Source organism: Triticum aestivum, chromosome 6A, assembly GCF_018294505.1.
Source record: "Triticum aestivum cultivar Chinese Spring chromosome 6A, IWGSC CS RefSeq v2.1, whole genome shotgun sequence".
Lineage (NCBI taxonomy): Eukaryota > Viridiplantae > Streptophyta > Magnoliopsida > Poales > Poaceae > Triticum > Triticum aestivum.
Window position 1 is genome coordinate 560,450,022 of NC_057809.1, and position 19,319 is coordinate 560,469,340.

At 44.1% G+C, this 19,319-nt stretch overlaps 1 long non-coding RNA gene across 1 annotated transcript; it reads left to right on the forward strand.

Moving 5' to 3' along the window:
• The first annotated feature begins 711 nt into the window (after positions 1 to 711).
• Positions 712 to 1,622, forward strand: LOC123131038 (uncharacterized). Its single transcript, XR_006464052.1, has 3 exons — positions 712 to 814; positions 1,255 to 1,381; positions 1,503 to 1,622. It is a non-coding gene; the product is annotated as an uncharacterized lncRNA (long non-coding RNA).
• The last annotated feature ends 17,697 nt before the right edge of the window (positions 1,623 to 19,319 follow it).

Genomic DNA, 19,319 nt, shown 5'->3' on the forward strand with positions numbered 1-19,319 from the left:
CCCTTCGCCCGCGCACTCAATCGATATGGAGACCTTGCCGCCAGTACCCGCTCGTAGGGATGAAAATGGAGCGGAAACGGACGGAACTGAGTGTTATCATATTTGTTTTCATATTTTTTGCAGAAGCGGAAACGAATACAGAATCCCCGGAAATGAATACGGAAACAGATACTACCAGAAACGGACACGGAGCGAATACAATGCGGATACGGAAACAGAAATAGGCATTGATCGGAACTTAAAACCCCCTTGAATCATAGAGAAATGCACACAAAAATAAACAAATTTAATGAGTTGTTAACATGGCTACAAAATAATATCATTATGTTAGCAACTTAGCTTAGTATTGTAGTAGTACCGGACAATTGCGTACAGGGTCAAATTGAGTACATGTGTGGTAATAGAAGTTGGGCCTTACATGCATTCTACTAATTGTGTCATTGTGTTCTCTTTGGTGGTTGGGCTACAAAGCAGCTATAGGTCTATAGTAAAAACAGAAATTCCATATTCACGGAAACGGAAAGTTCCATTTCCATGCATATTCCACCGGAAAACACCGTTCCATTTTTATTTCCATTTCCGCATAAAAAATTCCATTTCCACTTCCGTTTTGCAAATTTCCATTTCCGTTTTCATATTTCCTCTCTGTTTCCATTTTTCCTCCGAAAAAACGGGAAGTTTTCACTCCATTTTCATCCCTACCCGCTCATGGATGGAACTCCCTCTTCGACCGTCTCTTCGGCGGCCGCCCGCGCCGGCGCCGGCGCCCAGCTCTCCCGCTCCCTGTCCACAGTTCCGTCGATCTTTCTCTCCGGTGAGAAAAAACTTCTTCTTCGACCCGTCAAAAAGAAAAAAACCCATCTCCAGTTGGCGTGGCTCCTATTCTGTACGGGCTTTTGCTGGAGCAGTGTTGTGCTCGTGCTTTCGTCAACTTTGGCCCGAACCAGCTAAAAATTTGCGGATTCTTGGTTAGGTGTGACGGGGTGATCTGTAAAGAAATTGTATCAATGTGTTGGGAAATTAGTCACTATCAAGGGAAAAAAATAGGGTGCTATATAAAATAGGGTCGCCCCTAAAAAAATACTATAGCGCGCTATTAGCAAGACATTGTACACTGATCAATTTGGCAAGACAATTCTCTACGTGCTATTTTTTTCCAGTGATCACTATATGCAAACACATCACTTTCCTTGAGCTATCCCAAATTGATCTGGGTCTGTGGTGATGAAAAATTGAGATTTTTTTTACTATTAGTACTTACAGGGATATTTACAACAAGCCCATTGGCTGTGTCATCTTGGAGGAAATTATGCAACACACGCTGTCCTATATGCGTAGCATTGATGAAAATTTGGAGTATTGGCGGTCCAAGAATCGTTGGGTAACACGTTCTTACATAAATCTTTGAATTCCTTTTACACTATCAGTAATAGCATACAGATAAGTTGATCATGTATTTTTGGTTCTACTTAATTAGATTTTTATGTCTGGATTTTTTGTAGGGTTCATCATATTCACAGACGATATATTTCATGATATTTGAAAGAGGTCCAACTACTTTCGTTGAAGCAACATGCCCACGTCTGACTAGACTTGGGAACAACGGAGGTCCATCGCAGAGCATATATAATATTATCTCAACAAACATTCATGTCCTGAAGAGTATAAAGCGCTGCTTGGCTGTTTTTCTTGCTGAGGTTTGTAAGTTTAGTGTTTTTTTAATGGCAAAGTACTAACATAGCTGCCGTACTCTACTGATTGAAGTAGAATAATTGATGTCCTACTATAGTTAATTTTTAAACCCATCTTTATTCCTCTATTAGATATTCCTCTGTGCTACATGACCACATTATCATTATCATATACAAGAATTAAAATTCTGCATCTCCTCTTCAACAGGTTTATCAGGAAGCAGATATAGGCAAAGACGGATTAACTGGAAGTCATCGTGAATCCTTATGTACACTATTTATTGTTTTGAACCATGTCTTTCCCAAATTGGAGGAATTACACAGAAAGGTGGGTCTGTGGGGTATGCATTGTTTTTTATAAATATAATTGGATAGTTAAAGTATATTATATTTCCTTCTTTGATGCAATAATTACTTAGTTAACTATATATTTTCAGGGCCAAACTCTTCTATTCACACATGATGGAAGCCCATCTGAACTTCAATTCAAAAGATTGCAGAAGTTGACATTAATAGTTCACAATGGACAGATGCATTCTCAGCAAATGCTATAGGTTTGATCTATCAAAACCTCAAGAATCTAGATAATTTTGTTTCCGCTTTGGTAAGTAATTATTATTTCTTCATCTGTTATACATACTTAATCAAATCAGGATACACCCACGTATTCATAGGGATGCCACTCCTAGATGGGAACAAGTAATAGTCAACTTATTCCTAGCAATTCTGTCATGGGGTTTGTTGCTATTAGTGCACCGTATACTTGAGTTTACCGATTAGTATTTCCTGTTTCGTTGAAGGAGCATTAAGATCATGATTGGCCAGGGAAAGTACATTACGATGGCTGGGAGGAGCACGTGGGTAAAGTCGATTATCACTTCGCAGGCCATCCACCACCTCACTTCGCTTGTGGTGCCCAAAGGAATGATGGCATCCATCGTCAAGCTACAGCGGGCTTTTCTTTGGGGAGGCACGGATAAAGTTTCTGGAGGCAAATGTAAGATAAGATGGGAGAAAGTTTGCACGGCCAAGGACATGGGCGGCCTAGGCATCCTGGACATGGAAAAATTCGCACGTGCCTTACGGCTCAGATGGCCTTGGTTGGTTTGGAAGAACGCGGAAAGAGCTTGGGTTGATTTGGGGCATCCGTGCGATGAAGAGGACATGGCGCTGTTTTATGAGTGCACTTCCATCACTGTTGGCAACGGGCAAAGGGCCTCTTTCTGGCACTCCCCTTGGCTTGGGGGTCGCAAGCCAAAAGACATCGCTCCCTCCATTTTTGCAATTTCCAAACACAAGAATGACACCATCCATAGGGCTTTGGATCTCAACAAGTGGATTGCCAACATCAACAAAAACTCTGGGCTCACAATTCAGCACATCCTTGAATACTACTCCCTCCGTCCGGGTTTATTAGGCCCGCCAACCGAATCGGCAAGACCAAGGCAGTCTTCTATTGGTGCATGTTAGTTTAGGTATTAATCCTTTGAGTAATTAGCTGATGCTTAGTATGGCACGTCATTTATTGTGAATAATTATGCAACCACAATCCCGCATGCTTTGCACCAATCACTACCTCTAGAGCCCACGCATGCAACGTCTACGAATTAATTTTCCGCGGAACTAGCGGATGGAGCTGCAACCCAAGCGCCAAATCTCCACGCATGCAGCGTCTATGCATTAATTATTTCCTCGAAAATGCTGCCGAACGACGCTAATCTCGCATGGATGCATCGTTTTCAATTAACTTTCCTTGGTAATCGGACGGGAGGGCCTAATAAGAAGGGACGCCGCATTCTTGCTCACGGGCCCAATAAACCCGGACGGAGGGAGTATGAGCTTTGGGTTGGATTACGAGAGGTCTTCCTTGATGAGGGGGTGGATGATGAGATTGTTTGGAAGCTTTCGCCTTCCGGTGAGTACACGGCATTGTCGGCTTACAAAGCTCAACTCGACGACTCCACTACATCGAACATGAAGTCTGCAATGTGGAACAATTGGGCGCCGCCAAAGCACAAATTCTTTGCTTGGCTTATCATTCAAGACCGTGTTTGGACGGCGGACAGGCTTCAACGGAGAGGATGGCCAAATTGCGGCCTATGCCAGTTATGCAAGAGGGAGCCAGAGACGGCGACACACATCATCTTCCGTTGTCGATACACGGTACACATTTGGACGGAGATCAAGACTTGGATGGGTTTGACCGATGTGGACATCATCGACTGGAGTAACTTCAACAGCGTCAACGATTGGTGGCATCACATGGTAGGCGTCAATGGCAATGTGAGAAAGGGCCTCGCATCTCTCGTCATGTTGGTTTCATGGGAGATTTGGAACGAGCGGAATGCGAGAGTATTTAGGATGGTGTCCTCCATGCCAAATGTAATCACGTCTAGAATCAAGGCGGAGGTCAGACTTTGGGGGTTGGCAGGGGCCAAACGGCTGAGTTCTCTTATGCCACGAGAGTAGGCTTATCGGTTTCGGGCGTCTACGGGCGGTCGGTCATGTAATTCAAAACTCTTCTTAATTAATGAGATGAGGCAAATCTTTTGCCTCCGCTTCGAAAAAAGAGAGTTCTGTTTTATTCTTATAAAGGTTCAGTTATAAGATATTTTTGTTTATATGTGACTCGATAAATGTAACTAACACACTAGGCAGATGATTACCAAAACTGTGAGAGCTGTCAGAATTTAGCGCTCGAATCACCTACTAATAATTTGTTCAAAACCAAATATCTATGAGTAGATATGTTTGTACGAAGTAATTTTGCTCATTTTGTCTAAAGCAAGTTTTTTTGGCAGTGGCAGCTTTCAAGGCATAAAAAACCAACACATATGACCTTATACTGGTTCCCTTACACATGTGGAGCAATTGGCTTCTCTTTATGCTCTCTATGGTTATTACGCCATAGTAGCTTGATGGGAAGTTCTGACGACTATAACTTGGTTCGACATGCTAAGGAGTCCATTGCTAGATTCTGGAGTGATCCTGTTGAACCAGTAAGATACTTAATTTGTGTATTTCTTTAATATTTTGTGTTATACTAGTGCAAGTAAACTGAAAGTAAATCAAACTATTTTAGGGGTGTGCAACATTTTATTGGTCATCTACCTGTACAATATATGTTTCTGTGAGCTACTTTTTGTAGCCTATGTTTGTTAGTTTACTTGTGCACCATGGCTCTGACCAAAATTTCTGATTCAGATAACTGAAAAGGGATTGCGCATTGCTTGCAGCTTACATGTGCTTTTTGGGCACAGTATTAGCATATCTGTAGCAATCCTTGGTAGATGAGTGTATATGAGCCATCGGACTTGTTAATACTAGATAATGCCCCGCGCGTTGCGACGGAACTCTATAGCATTTTTTTTGTGAGTGAAATTTACAAAAATACTCTTATAGGAGTATAAAGTACAGTAGGTATCATGATTTGCATGTGGTGGCATGAAAAGTTTGTCCATGAGGTGACTCTAGCACATCTAGCAAAATCATCTTACCATATACATACTTTGTTTACTTTTGTATAAGACATTTTAGACAATCTAAAATATCTTATAAAAAAGAACAGATGGAGTAACAAATTAAAAAAAGGTAAGTCCAATTTGAATTGGCGATCAGACTTTTTTATAATGAGGTTAGACTCTATTAGAATGTCTACATGTTGAAAAAAAAAGATAAATAATAATTCTTCAGGCGGCATATTTGTTGAGTACTGAGTTGGTTCTTCTATCGGAGGGATAATGTGTTTCTTTTTAAACGTAAGTTGTTCATACTGTGTTCTTTGGAAGTGAAGCTTATGTTCTAACTGAACCATAAATCTGTCATAAAACTTAGTTGGATGTAATGAAAGTTAGGCATGCATTGCGCTTTAAAACAAAGTGATATGTGTAAACAATTAAACATAGATAATAAATTAACCATTGGAGATGAGAAACCAGTGAAGAAAGTAGGCAATAGTATAGAACAAAACAATTAAGATTTTCTTACCAATCTCATGATATAATTTGGGGTTATGGGCGTTTTATCATACCGTTTGTAGTCAACCAACTGACCAATTGCAGGGATCTTCTTACAAAGAGAAGAGAGAACGTCATATACTTATGGAATGAGCCAGAATTCGTTAAAAAAGAACTGCGGCCAATCAGCCCAGCAATCAGCTGCAGGAGGTGTCACTGCTGCAATGGAAAAAATTGCTCGCTTATTTATGAAGGGGTATGGGCGAGGCTGCTGTTGGTACCTGTTTGCGGCGAAGTTGCCATAGTCCAGTCCAGTACAGTTCACGGATGCACATGATGTTGCAAAATATAAACCATACATCCATTGAGACCATGCGAGCTTCTCTGCGGAGATGCGGCAGCCCAGGAGCCAAATTAGTGGTACAATAACTCTGATCTGATTACTAAACATGGCAAGGAGAAACAGAGAGAGAGAGATTACTCGGCCCAGTGCTGGACTGCTGGTGCTAGTGGCGGAGACTCGTAAAACTGTAGCTCAAAAGAATGGAGAAGGCCGGGGCTGAACCTTGAGGGGAGCGATGGTAACCACGTGACCTGGTCGTCGTCCCGCGTCGCAAATGGTATAAAGGCGAGGGAAGTTCCTGCCGATGAGGATGATAGTGTGGCTATTGCGAGTGCTGCTGGGTCAGGAATATTATGGGGAGGGGAGAAGAAGCCTGTTACAGGAAGATGGACAGATATCATGAAGAAGAGGAAGATGTAACGACGACGAGTGTTCACCGAGGAGACGAAGCGAACCTATACAGAATACGAATAGAGTTGCTGAGCAGAGATTGATCCCACTCAGATTGGAACCAAATGAGTCATTGATTTTTATTTTTATTTTGTGCTAAGGTGGAGGCTGCATGTTGAGAGAATATATACTGACGTGGCACCACGATGATGTGAACATTGTGCATGTAGAGAGAATTGGTGGTAGTGGGGATCAACTTCTTAAGAATGTAAGATGCATCTGCATAGTAGTAGTCTAAATATTGTTCATTAAAATTATATGTGAGACCATTTTGTTTTGTTTCACTGCTACTAGCTGGTTTATATCGTTCCTTACCTTTGGAAATCAGTTGTGTTATTCTGCTCCCACCTTGACAGTTTTGTTCTCTCTTAACAATAATCAGATTGTTTCTGTTGGAGAGAGGCCTTTTGAGGCAATGAAGCGAACAGATAGACCTGCAATGGAAAAACAATATGCCCGACAAACTGAAGAGTCACTACGCAGGTTTTTATTCTCTGATGTTGTTTGGCAAACATGTATCGTTTTACTCGTGATTCTTTCTTGAATGAAACATACCACCCTCCATTTCAATGAATAGCATGCACGCATTTTTAATTCATGGTGAAAGTTGAATTTTGAAATGTGTGTGTGCTTTATTCATTGGAATGGAGGGAATCTGCATTTTCATTGCTTACAAAGTTAGTTAGCACCGTTGCTGAATGGGCATACATTTATCCTAGCTTAACTTACACACTGTTACCCACGATGAATATAATACTGTTCCTGAATGAATATTCAGTGCAAGATTTACTAGTTCTGATTGTTGTAAGGAAACTTTTAAGTTTCTCATTCTCAAATTCATCAAAATATCATGAAAATATTTGCCACTATTTAATTCCAGTGTTTGCTTGCTGGATTTGTAGGATACTACCTTCCTTCTCTGAGAAACCTTCAAAGATAACATTGCCACAATATGCATCAGGGGAAGCGTTGATGGAGATCCAGAGCTCGGGTTGTTTGAAGTTCGAATTTATACATATTGTTGGGGCATTGGCATTCATATCTTAGGCCAAACATTTCAAATGCCACGCATGTGATATATTTTTTCCAGTTTCATATCGTGCCTTGTGTCAGCCCCGAGCCGCTCCCGCGAGCGTCCTCGGGGGAAACCCTAGCGCGCCGCCCCTCGTCCTCCCTCGTCGATCTCTCCCCCCGCCGCCACCGTACAGCGCCGCTGGGCAAAGTCCGGCCGGCATTGGTGGCGGCGGGGATCTTGCCCCTCTCCTCGCGGTTGGCGTCCGGCGCAGGACGGCGCGACGCGAGACGGCGCTGGGCTGGGCGGGGCCCAGCGGCGCGGCGGAGGGTGTGCTGGGTAGTGGCGCCCCTGCCTGGCGGCGGTGCAGGTGCCGCTTGGGGCCCCTCCAACGCGCGGCGGCTGCGGCTTCTCTGGCGGCAGCGCGAGTTATCCCGGCGGCGGCTTGGCGGCGTGGCGCGGCGGAGCTCTGGCGATGACTCGGCGGCGGGCTGGAGGGCTAGGCACCGTCCAGTGGTGCTGCCTCCGCGGCGGTTGTGGTTTGGGGCCGTTGACCTCGATCCGATCTGGATCTGGTGGTGCTTGGGTCTGGGCCATGGCGGCTGGTGAGGCATGGTGTTCGTCGGGGCTTGTCGGCCTCTAGGCACCATGGGGGTGCCGGCGGCGACGCGTGCCCGGCTTGGTGACGCTGGTGGACGTGGTGGTCATCTTCTTCCCGAGATGGCCGGCCAGAGGCTTGGTGATCGGATCTCGAGATCCATCATCTTGTCCCGGCTGCGAGTAGGGGAGACATGGTTGCCTGTGAAAACCGAGCCGACGGCAGGCGATGGCGGCGTTCTCGTCGTTACCTTGATGGAGGCATCGTCGTGTAACTACTATCGACCCACTCGTGCTGCTCCGGGGGAAACCCTAGGATCTGGTGTTCCAGATCGGACGATGGCGGCACTGCGGTGTCGTTTCTCTCTTGGGAGCATCGTTTGTGGAGCAGCGCTGGAAGTCAGAGGCAGGAGGTGGAGCGGCTTCGTCTTGCACAGAGCTTCGGTGGTGATGTCAAGTCATGCCTGACCGATAGGTGCTACGCTTTGTCATGCCTGGTCAGCAGGTGCTACGCACGACAGATCTTCCAAGGACTTCAAGCTGTGTTGGCTGGTGATACCTGGCAGCATGGCGCTGAGGTGTATCAGTGGCGACCGCGACGTGCTCAGCTGTTTGCGCGCAGGGAGGAGGTGCCGTTTGGCGCCATGGTGGCGTCGACGATAGCTAGACCGAGCAAGGTTGATGCATCAGTACAGTTCTGAAGATGGAGCGGTGGCAGTTGGCGGCGGCGGCCTCTGAGAGCACGCCGGACCAGTGTGTGCCCCAGACCCGGAAAGAGGCTAGGTTGGGGTCTCAGGCCTTAGATGTTAGGCTTGGCTGTGATGTCTGTTTGGTATTAGGCCTAGGCTATCTGCGCCCCTTCATCAACTGGATAGGCATAGCGACAGTTTGTTGCTTAGACGGCTTTAGTCTTACTTTTGTATGATTTTGTAAGGTCTTGTGAGACTAATTAATAAAGTGGCCGTATGCATCGCCCAGATGCAGAGGCCGGGGGTCATCCTCCTTTTCTAAAAAAAATATATTGTGCCTTGTGCTAAAGAGCGGAATGCTGCATTTTCCACCTTCTTTATTTTGTCTATTAATTTCCCACCACAGATAATTGGATTGTTCTATGCAGGTCAATTCTGGAACTGGACCAGGTTGCTAAGGCAAATGTACTGGATCTTCAGGAGTAAGTTATACCGTTTTTGTCTTTCGATCTTGATTAAAACGTATATAGAGAGTAAATAAATTGCATAAAACACCAACCCTTGGGGTTGCTGTTCGACAGAACCACATATTTGAATCAAGGGAAAAAAATAGTGTGCCATATAAAATAGCGTTGCCCCTGAAAATATGCTATTAGCGTGGTATTAGCGAAATATTATACACTGATCAATTTAGCGAGACAATTCTCTACGCGCTATAGCATGCTATTTTTTCCAGTGATTTGAATATCCAAAGAACATGACCACAAATTTTGGGGTAAGCATTTGCAGCTTACCCAACTTGCTCAATTATCCTGTTTGATAATAGAGGTGTAGAACTGATCCTCCTCTTCTCCAACGCCATCCCAACGATGCTGCTGCCTATGACACAAATGGTCCTCTGTAGCCACTTCTTCAGGGTTGTAGTAGAAGTTTAGAACCCACTGCCGCTGCCCTGTCCTCCACATGGATTACACTGGGTGGTGAGGTAGGCTGGAGGAACCGAGCCATCTAAGTGGCGCTTAGATCTGCTGAAGAGCAGAGGGGGTGAAAATGACGCCCTAGCAGATTTGGGAATCCCCTCCCTGGGTCTTCTGTGCAGTTTATGTAATTTACTCATACAAAATGATGCATTTGCCTTGGCTAATACTCCCCATCTGTGGTGATTGAATTGTTCTTACACAGGGCAATACTGGGACTGGATCGGATTCTGAAGGCATGAAGGCATCTAAGACCAGTTTTGCTCTTCTTGCATTTGGGCTTCCTCTTCTACTATTCTTTCGAGTGCTGACACGGGTAACACATGTATGTATATATATGTTGATACTGAACCTATTTGTGCCGCACACCCTGCAAATTCACTGTGCTTAAGTCATATGTTTAATGTGACACTATTACTGTAATTGTACAATAGATTCAGAGTGCGAAGGGAAGAGAAAGCATTGGGGAGCTTCTTATTGTTGCACAGGGAAGGCTTCTGGAATTTAAGAATTCCAGTGTTAATGGGGAGGTAGTTTTTCAACATCTTTAACATCACAACATGCCTTTTCATGTATTATTTTCAAGTTTTAGGTTCCACTTGTCCTTCCAATGAGGAGGATAATATGATAACTGTATTTGTTATTTCATCCGCACAATTCTTGTCTTTCGCCAAATATGAGATGGGCACATCCCTCCTTAGGATTGGACACCAACCATCACCCTAGATATTTGAGTGGTCAGAATTTATGAATTCGAAGTCTTGAGGATATTGGGATTTTGATATGCCCTAACAGTAATCTATCTAAGTAACCTTGTTTACAGGAGGATGAGGTGATATACAAGTTTGGATTGACACTTGACTCCCTTGATAGATTGTACGAAGCTGTTGAGTTGCATGGAAATCAAAAAGATGACTGGACAAGGTCAGTTTTCATATCGAACATATTTATTTTCCTTGTTTATTCGTTGATGGCCTGCGCACCAAATCAATTTAAATTGCAGGTTGAAGGAGTACATCTTTTGTCTTGCAAAACCTGGTGTGGCCATGTAAGATAAGCTTGATGCTCTTGTCTGTTTGAAGCGCATGTACAAATATTTAAGGTAAGCTTGATGCTCTTTTCCTTCTGAACGGCATGTACAAATGTTTACGGTTATTTTATGAGTATTTGTACAAATGGCCATGACACCCCCTCTAAAACTGTAGAAGAGTTTACATTATATGATCATCACTAGTGGTCTAAAAGTTTAAGGTTATTTTAGGAGTATTGTCAGGATTATGAAGACATTTAGACAAAAGTATTAAAGTTATATTGTCTACATTGTATATGTAAACTGCGCCACCCCCAAAGCTAAGATTCTAGGTCTGCCGGGTAATTTAGCATTACACCCAAGTGCACATAAGTGCTCTTGAGTAAAACGTCAGGACTTTGTTTTACACCTATGGCACATGGAGATGTGAACCGTCACCTTGCGATGATGTGCAATAGGGGGTGTATTATGCATGCTACATACAAACCGTGTGCAATAGGGTGTTAGGATACAGCCAGTTTGATAATAGCAATCGTATGCAATGTTCGGACCTATCACACAAAGTTTAGCTCGGTAATATATCCGCGCATGTCCCCATGGAAAAACACATGTAATTGTTTGCCAAACACAAATGGGAGGGAAGAACAACCGTTTGCGAAATGTGACCTATTGCACACGGTTTGATAGAGTTAAATGTGTGTGATGTTAAAACAACCGCACATGCTTCATCTGGAAAAAATGTTTGCGTCATGTCATCACGGTTCGTTTCTAATTTACGAGTGAGATTATGTTTTGCATCGGACACGGTGCAGATCACGTGTGGGATGAGAAGCTATCACACATGATTGAAGACGATAGAAATTATGATAGAAATTAGTGGTCAATTAGATCTTCAAGACCGTGCAAATGTGTAAAGTGTCACTTATTTCATTTGTGAACTAGAGGCTGGCAACCTGCATAGAAGGTCCTTTTGTGTTCTGGTTTCAAACAGTAAACTCAAATGAACTGTTCCAATTAAGCAGATGTGTAAACGTTCCATGCATGCTTCGGTCAAGGGAGCTTTCAACGGTCAGCTAGAGACATGGACAATTCAGTCTCCGTTTACGCACACTATATGTGGCCTAACAGATTGTGTTTCACGGGGGCCGACCAACAAACCGTTGAATGATTGAACATTGAAATGCCCCAGATCTCGTAGGTGCCTGTTAGGATTGTAACCTAGCAGTCAAGGTCATACGCTCACACTGACTGACAGTCACACGATCAAAATCGTCAGAATTGTGAGAAGGAAAAGGTCAGGTCATCCTAAGACATTCAGAAGTAGTACTAATCATTTCCTGGGAGTTTTCACTTCTAACACTGGTCACTGGTCAAGCACGGGGAACAAAAAAGTTGCTAGCATCGTGCAGATTGTACTTGCATTATAAGGAACTGTTTTTTTCTCCTCTTACTTGTAAAGATTTAGCAAGTATACTTCACCGAACATTCTATGATTTAGCAAGTATCCATCACTGAACATTCTATGATAAGCGCAAGTAAGCCCAGGTCATGGTCTAGGCTGAGCTCTTTGTGTGTGTGCGCGCGCGTGTGTGTGTGATTGTTCATGTACTTAGGGAATTTCTAACCAATCAATCCCCTATCCGGCAGTAAAAAGTCAATTTTACTCCTCTAACGCTCACCTAACCGATCCCTAATCCGCCATAGTGGAGTAAAAATTATCCTCTGGCGCCGACCAATTCCCTAAATATACTCAGCCATTGCAGCTCCGAGTAAAAGCCGCGCTTCTCCCTCGCGCCACCCCTCGCCACTGCATCTTCGCATGCGCGCCTCCCAGCGACCGCCCGACCGCCCCGCCGCTACCTTGTTGCCTTCTTGCCCCCCGCCGCTCTTCTGCCCGACGTCGAGCCCGTTAGGCCCATATCGTCGTTGCCGGAATCAAGGTGAAACGCCGCCGGCGTCGGCATAGCCGATTCGTCGGATTGCTTTGAAACTTCTTCATTTTTCGTCGACCACTGCATCTCACCTTGTTTGCACACCGCTGTAGGTCATTTGCACGCGTCGCTGCCTGCCGGTTTGGTCTAAACGACACCAGCCATATGCTGGCGCCCACCACTAATAAGACAATAGCAATGGCGGGCGTTGATTTTCACCCGCCACTGGTAATTTCTTAGATTACAAGCGGCGGGCGCTAGACTACGCCGCCATTAATGTGAATTCACCTATAAGCCATTTTCGAGTAGTGCGTTACACCCTCCAGTTCAGGGAAAGGTGTTGTTTTGGACAAACTGTCAATGAAACTTTATTAAATCTTTGAATGTCAATATCAAACTATTAAACATTTAAACTGAAAATTCTGAAAGTAATATGATGGATTTGTCTCGAGTTTTTTTCTTACAAAATGTCAAGTTTTACTTGGCTTTATACCTTATTACGATAGAAATTAGTGGCCAATTACATCTTGAAGACCGTGCAAAATGTCACTTATTTGTGAACTAGAGGCTAGAAACCTACATAGAAGGCCTTTTTGTTTTCTGGTTTGAAACTGTAAACTCAAAATGAGCCGTTCCAAGCAGATGTGTAAACGCTCCATGCGTATGCTTCAGTCAAGGATAGTCAGTCTCCGTCCAACCGTTCCAACCGATTGTGGCCGGACCAGCAAATCGTTGAATGATCGGATATTGAAGGCGTCAGGTCTCTCAAGGTCATACGCTCACACTGACTGAAAGCGTCACACGGTCAAAAGCGTCAGAATTCTCAAAAGGAAAAGTCAGGTCATCCCAAGACATCCAAAAATAGTCATTTTCTATTAGTTTTCACCTCGAACACTGGTCACTGGTCAAGCAGCGGGGACAAGAAAGTAGCTAGCGCGTGCAGGTTGTACTTGCATTATAAGGAGGTGTTTTTTTTCTTCTACCATAAAGATTTAGCAAGTATACTTCACTGAACATTCTATGATTTAGCAAGTATCCTGCACTGAAAGTTCTATGACAAGTGCAACTAAGCCCAGTGACATGGTCTAGGCAGAGCTCTTCTTGTGTGTGCGTGTTCATGTACTTATGCAGGTACTTCCTCTGGTTATTTGACCCGGAGTACTGCTACTAGCAGAGTACTCAGAGGACGTTGAGTCCCCTGAATTTTCTTGTGGTTTCTCATGTTCTTTTCCTAGGAAAGTCTGATGTCGGTACACTCCAAGACCGACCTGTAGGGTAGAGACACCAAGTCAGGACCGGTGCCTTTGATTGATGCGAATAAGCAGTGCTACCAAATGATTATTATTTAAATAAGCCACACAATCACACTTACACGATCGAGCAGTTAACTTCAAGATTCACAGTTTAGACGCGAGTCCCAGTCTAAGCGTACCACGCAAATGGAAATGTTACTACCACCAAATTGCTCTATCTATCTAAAAGCTTGTTGCAGGCAATCCATCCATGGAAGGGCATAAAGTTAATTAAGGTTACAAGTCAGAACGACTTCGAGATTCACAGTGCGAACTACGTAGAGTGGACTGGAGTAGCTGGTCACACTGACAGAGTCCCACTGGACACTGAGCATGAGTTCACACTTGAATTTGGACTCGAGCTAAAGTCGTCGTCTCGTCGCCCCCGTTGAACTGCTAGGCATGACCTTTTCCACACACTGTCAAGTCACCGCGCGACCCTTTCATCTTCTGCTCCTGTCGTGAGACACCAATTGAGTCGCCAGTTTCTTTCTGCTACTAGTATAAATACAGGAGCGTTGGGTTGGAGGGGCACCAAACCCACAGCTCCTTCCGCTCCTTTTACCCAGTTGAAGACAGCAGCCAGCTTCTTGGCATAGATCTCAGACGTGCGTTTCAGCGGGGAAGAAGAAGGATGCCTGACCACAACGGGGTAAAGAAGGGCATGTGGGACTTCCTCTGCGGCTGCTTCTCCCCCTCCGGCACTAATGATTGATTGAGATGATCGCGGTCGATCGAGCTGCGCGCCGTTAGGTACTGATGGACCGTGTTGTGTTTGTCTGTGATGTAGTAGGAGTACGTTGTTAGCTTAGGTTCTCAAGTCGATTGGTAATCTGTGTGTTCTCAACATCGTCGTGTATTGTTCAGCTAGGTTCTTCTTCTCATCATCTGTTTGTGTCGTGCAATAATTCACTCTTTTTTCCGGAAAACATGTATTGGTTCAACTCGGTCCAGTTCATGATATAAAACATGTTCTGTATTTGCTTCGTTCCGCGTGCTTGAGCATTGTCACTCTTTAGATGTCTCGTACGCTTACTTCATGAATAAATTCACGTCGAATCGCCGGTGATGGTCGGTCCCGTTGGCGAGCGACATGGATTTGCTGTGCCTGCACTGCACGCGCGTAGCCTTTGATCAAGACCTCAAACGTGAAGACGAGTCTCAATCAGATGCGGAAAAGGCATTTACATTCACGTTCGGTTCACAGCGCGTATCTTCACCATCCTAATCTACCCATGATGCGTGTGAAAAAGCTGAAAAAGGCCCCGCTAGGACCCAGGCTAGTCTTGTCCAGTAGTAGGTGACGCTGTTGCTAGATTCACTTTACCCCTCCGGCTGTCGAATTAATTCCTGTGATTATCTCTCTAGCCTATGTTGTTCGAACTAATTTAAACATCACAAAATTAAAATATCATGTTATTGAAATCGTTCTCAAAGAATGTTCTTTAAATAGTTTTAAATAGAATCAAACCTTGTTAAACTGGTATATGAATTTTGCCATGACAAATAGAAGAACTTTTGGCTGGCATAGCTCGCAATTTTTGAAAAATAGGTAGAGAACTTTTTAAACATATTTTTGGAACTTTGTTGCCAAAACTCAAAGAACTTTTCATTTTTATTGATTTTTTCAAAAGTCCTTCTGATTTTCAAGGCAAAGTTCAGACACATCCTTCATAAAGTTCGACAAAGCCTTCATAAAAATTGCACGCGCGTGATTTTTTAGTGAGGCTATGGGTTAACATGTAATAATCCCACGGTAACTAATGATGTTATCCGCAAAAAAAGTAACTAGCGACGTTAATTATCCACGCCAGATATAATTATGAGGTTGGTCTGCCATTAAACAGGAGCACGGCAAGGAAAAGTGCGCAGAGCATGCACATGGCCTAGCTAGAGAAACGAATCTACTAGCCTGTGGCTGGTGCATGGCTGACACAATTATGGGCCTAACTGATTGAACAGCATGCATGATGACCGGCTCGGATTCACGCTGCATACGGAACGCGAAAGTAAAAAACCGCGTCCAATCAGATGCTCAGTTAACCCATATCATTACAAGAAATATGTCAACTTGTGACCTTGACTATTGGTCACTGAAAGATCATTGTTTTTCATTTGCGACCTTTTTTTGACCAAAAACAGAAGGTCAAAGCTGGCGGTCGTAAACTGAAATTAACGACCTTGTCTGTGAGAAGGTCGTGGATGTTTACGACCAAAATATGCCTATTGTTTTGTTTTGGTCACTAGCAACCTCCCCAAGCCACGTAGGCATCCAGCATGGCAAGCTGATGTGGCACAAGATTCAGCCCGGTCCAATTCTGTCTTTTATATGGGCCAAGCCCACTAATTCCAACAGATTTATGTTTTTTTATGGTCAACTAAATGGGCCAAGCCCAATTTTTGCAGGCCTTTTTTTTGGCCCTTTTCTTTTTCTTGTAAATTTCTTTTTTTGGCCTTTTCATTTTGTTTTTTGCTGGCCTTTTCATTTTGTCTTTTATAACTTTTTGGCAGAATTATTATTTTCGCTATTTAAAATAAAATAAACAATTCCACAGCAACATCATCAGTTGGCTGTAGCCTTTTCAGGTGCAGTACACAGAAATACAATTTTGCCCATATATATTGTTGAGAAATTTTCATAATTTTACTGTCAAAGCAACATTCAAACGTACATCTTCATGACATCGTACATAAAAACCAGCAATAAAAAGATTACAATATGCCATTTGGCTCAGATCTTGCATGCGCAGCATCTCACATTCATGTACAGGAGAGGAGGAGGGGCTTGAGTTGTCCTGAAGGATACGCATTCCTGAAGGACACAAAAAGTAGAGGTATTATTTTGGACAATAAGCTTCAAGACAACATTGTAGGCTATTAACGTAAAATAAGTTATTATCAGGTTAAGCCTCCTTAGTTTAGTGATCATTTTCTCATACAATTTTATTTCAATTTAATAGTATCCAGAATCAAGCAAGGAACTAAACATCAGCAGCAAAAAGGTGAGAAACTGCATCAATCAACAAGATAATGGTTGTATGATTTGTTCTTCAGGAACTTGCACAGCCAATCGACCAAAAAAGTTCATGGAGCTTCACAATAAAAAGCCCATGACGGTTAGTTACTATTTGCTTCAATAAATGAATGCCATAAACATTGTACTGACATCCTTTGCTAACACTGCTAGGCTGCTAGCTGTGTGTGTTCATCCATCTATCCATGGACCTAACTAATGTTATTTGTATCTCTAGACTAGAATCAAATGATCATTAGTGTTATTATTAACTTGATGGTGGCATCTTCTAGTAGGGTACAGATTTCACACAAGACATGAAAAATAGATGAGGCAAGCAGTATCAAACAGCACAGTCACAATCAAATTATGCATAAAAATTGAACCAATACAATGCTGCTATGTTGTGGCCATAACAATTGCAACTAATGCCCACTTCATATCAGATCTGCAAGGGGTAGAAGGAGGGGTGGAGCTCACCATGTCAGGGGGGTGGAGGAGAGGAGGAGGGCATCCTGTAGCAGCCTAGAACCCCGTGACTTGCGGAAAGTGATGTTCACAATGCCCAATTCCTCATTATCCAGAACACCTGCTCAGACCAGGAGGAAACGTTAGCCGCTATCAATCAACATATCAGGGTGACAGGTATAACAAAAGATAAGTACAAAGCTGGAAAGGGAAATGGTAAGAACTGCTGTATAACTACACCAAAATGCATAGGTCTAATATAACAAAAGACAAGTACATCGCTGGAAAGGGAAATGGTAAGAAAATCTTTCTATCTGCATCAAAATGCACAAGTCTAATATAACAAAAGACAAGTACAGAGCTGGAAAAGGAAATGCACAGGTATAGGCGATAGTTTTTTTTCAAAAAACAAAGGGGAATTTACTATACAGTTTTTTTCAGTCGAGGTGGAGCAGTCAGGGGAGCAGAGCACACAAATGAGCAGCCCCGGAGACCCGCAGGACGTACTAACAAACTGAATGTACTCTATAGTTTTCTTTTGCAAGCATGAGGTAACCAGGAAAAGCAAAATAAAACTAACATATGAAACAAATCCAAACCTCTAGGTGCAGATCAATTCCACATGGCATACAAATACTGAACAGAAATTTGGATTCACTGATCGTGGAAAACATGGGCAAACCATAAAAGGAGTTAGGTACAAAGACAAGCTAAGATCTCGCAGCTGGCAACACGCAGGGGCATGCACCTTCGTGGCTAGAGTGCGGCGCCACAGGATCGATGTGCAGTTGTGGTTTGTGGTTGGTGGTGGAGATGTCGGTCCATCGATGACCATCAACTAAACTAACATCAATGCTTATATATTTACTATGAGCATCCTAATTGTTTTTCATTCAAATTTAGAGCTCGCGGTTCTAGTTTCTTCATCCCTTTTTGGATGACAATTTTCTTACGCATGACAGCAGTGCTAGATTTCTTATGCCAAAACATCTGCGCACAGCAATGGGCTGGGATACCAGCTAGTACACATAAGACAGTATTTAGCTTAAACCGTAAGAAGTTGAAAACTCAGACCTTCAGACTGTGTATATTAGTAGCATTACAAATGACTCGTCAGATGCAAGGAGACTAAGATACCATTACAGTTCTTAGTTGCTGCACAATTCTAAAACAGAGCATAAGAAATCAAGCACCATAATAACACTCGACATAACTAAATTGAAGGGTGGACCCCGACCCGAGCCACTAGCGAAATCGTCAAAATCCTAACCATTTGTACCACTGGATCATGCTCCCCGCGACTTCGCCATGAAAACCCTAGTTACCAGCATAGATCGTAGCCGGGATTACCCCACCACGCACGAAACCACGCATCTCCCGCACCATATCTGACCCCTCCGGCACGAAACCCTAAGCACGCGGGCAGATCGGGGCAGGAAAATCGCAAAGGGGATCGGGACGGGAGACGGGGACGGACCTGAGCCTTGTCGGCGAGGCGGGGCGCGAGCCTGGAGACGGGGAGCGGCGCGTCGTAGACGAAGGCGTGGTTGATGCACTCGTTGCGGAGGAAGCGGGAGAGGACGCGGCCGTCGGCGGTGAGGCGGGCGAGCGCGACCCCGACGTGGTCAGCGACGCGGAAGACCTTGCGCTGGTGCGAGGAGAGCTCGTTGGCGGACTTGTTGGCGGCGGCGAGGTCGAGGACACGGATCAGGTCGACGATGGCGGCGTGGATCTGGGCGCTCGACCGAACTCCTTGCCGGCTTTCCCTCCCTTCTGTTCCCATGCTTCCCTTCCCTTGGGAGAGGAAGGAGAAGGTAGGGGGCGGCGGCGCGGGGGGAGGGGGAGGGTGAGATGGCTGGCGGCAGGGCTC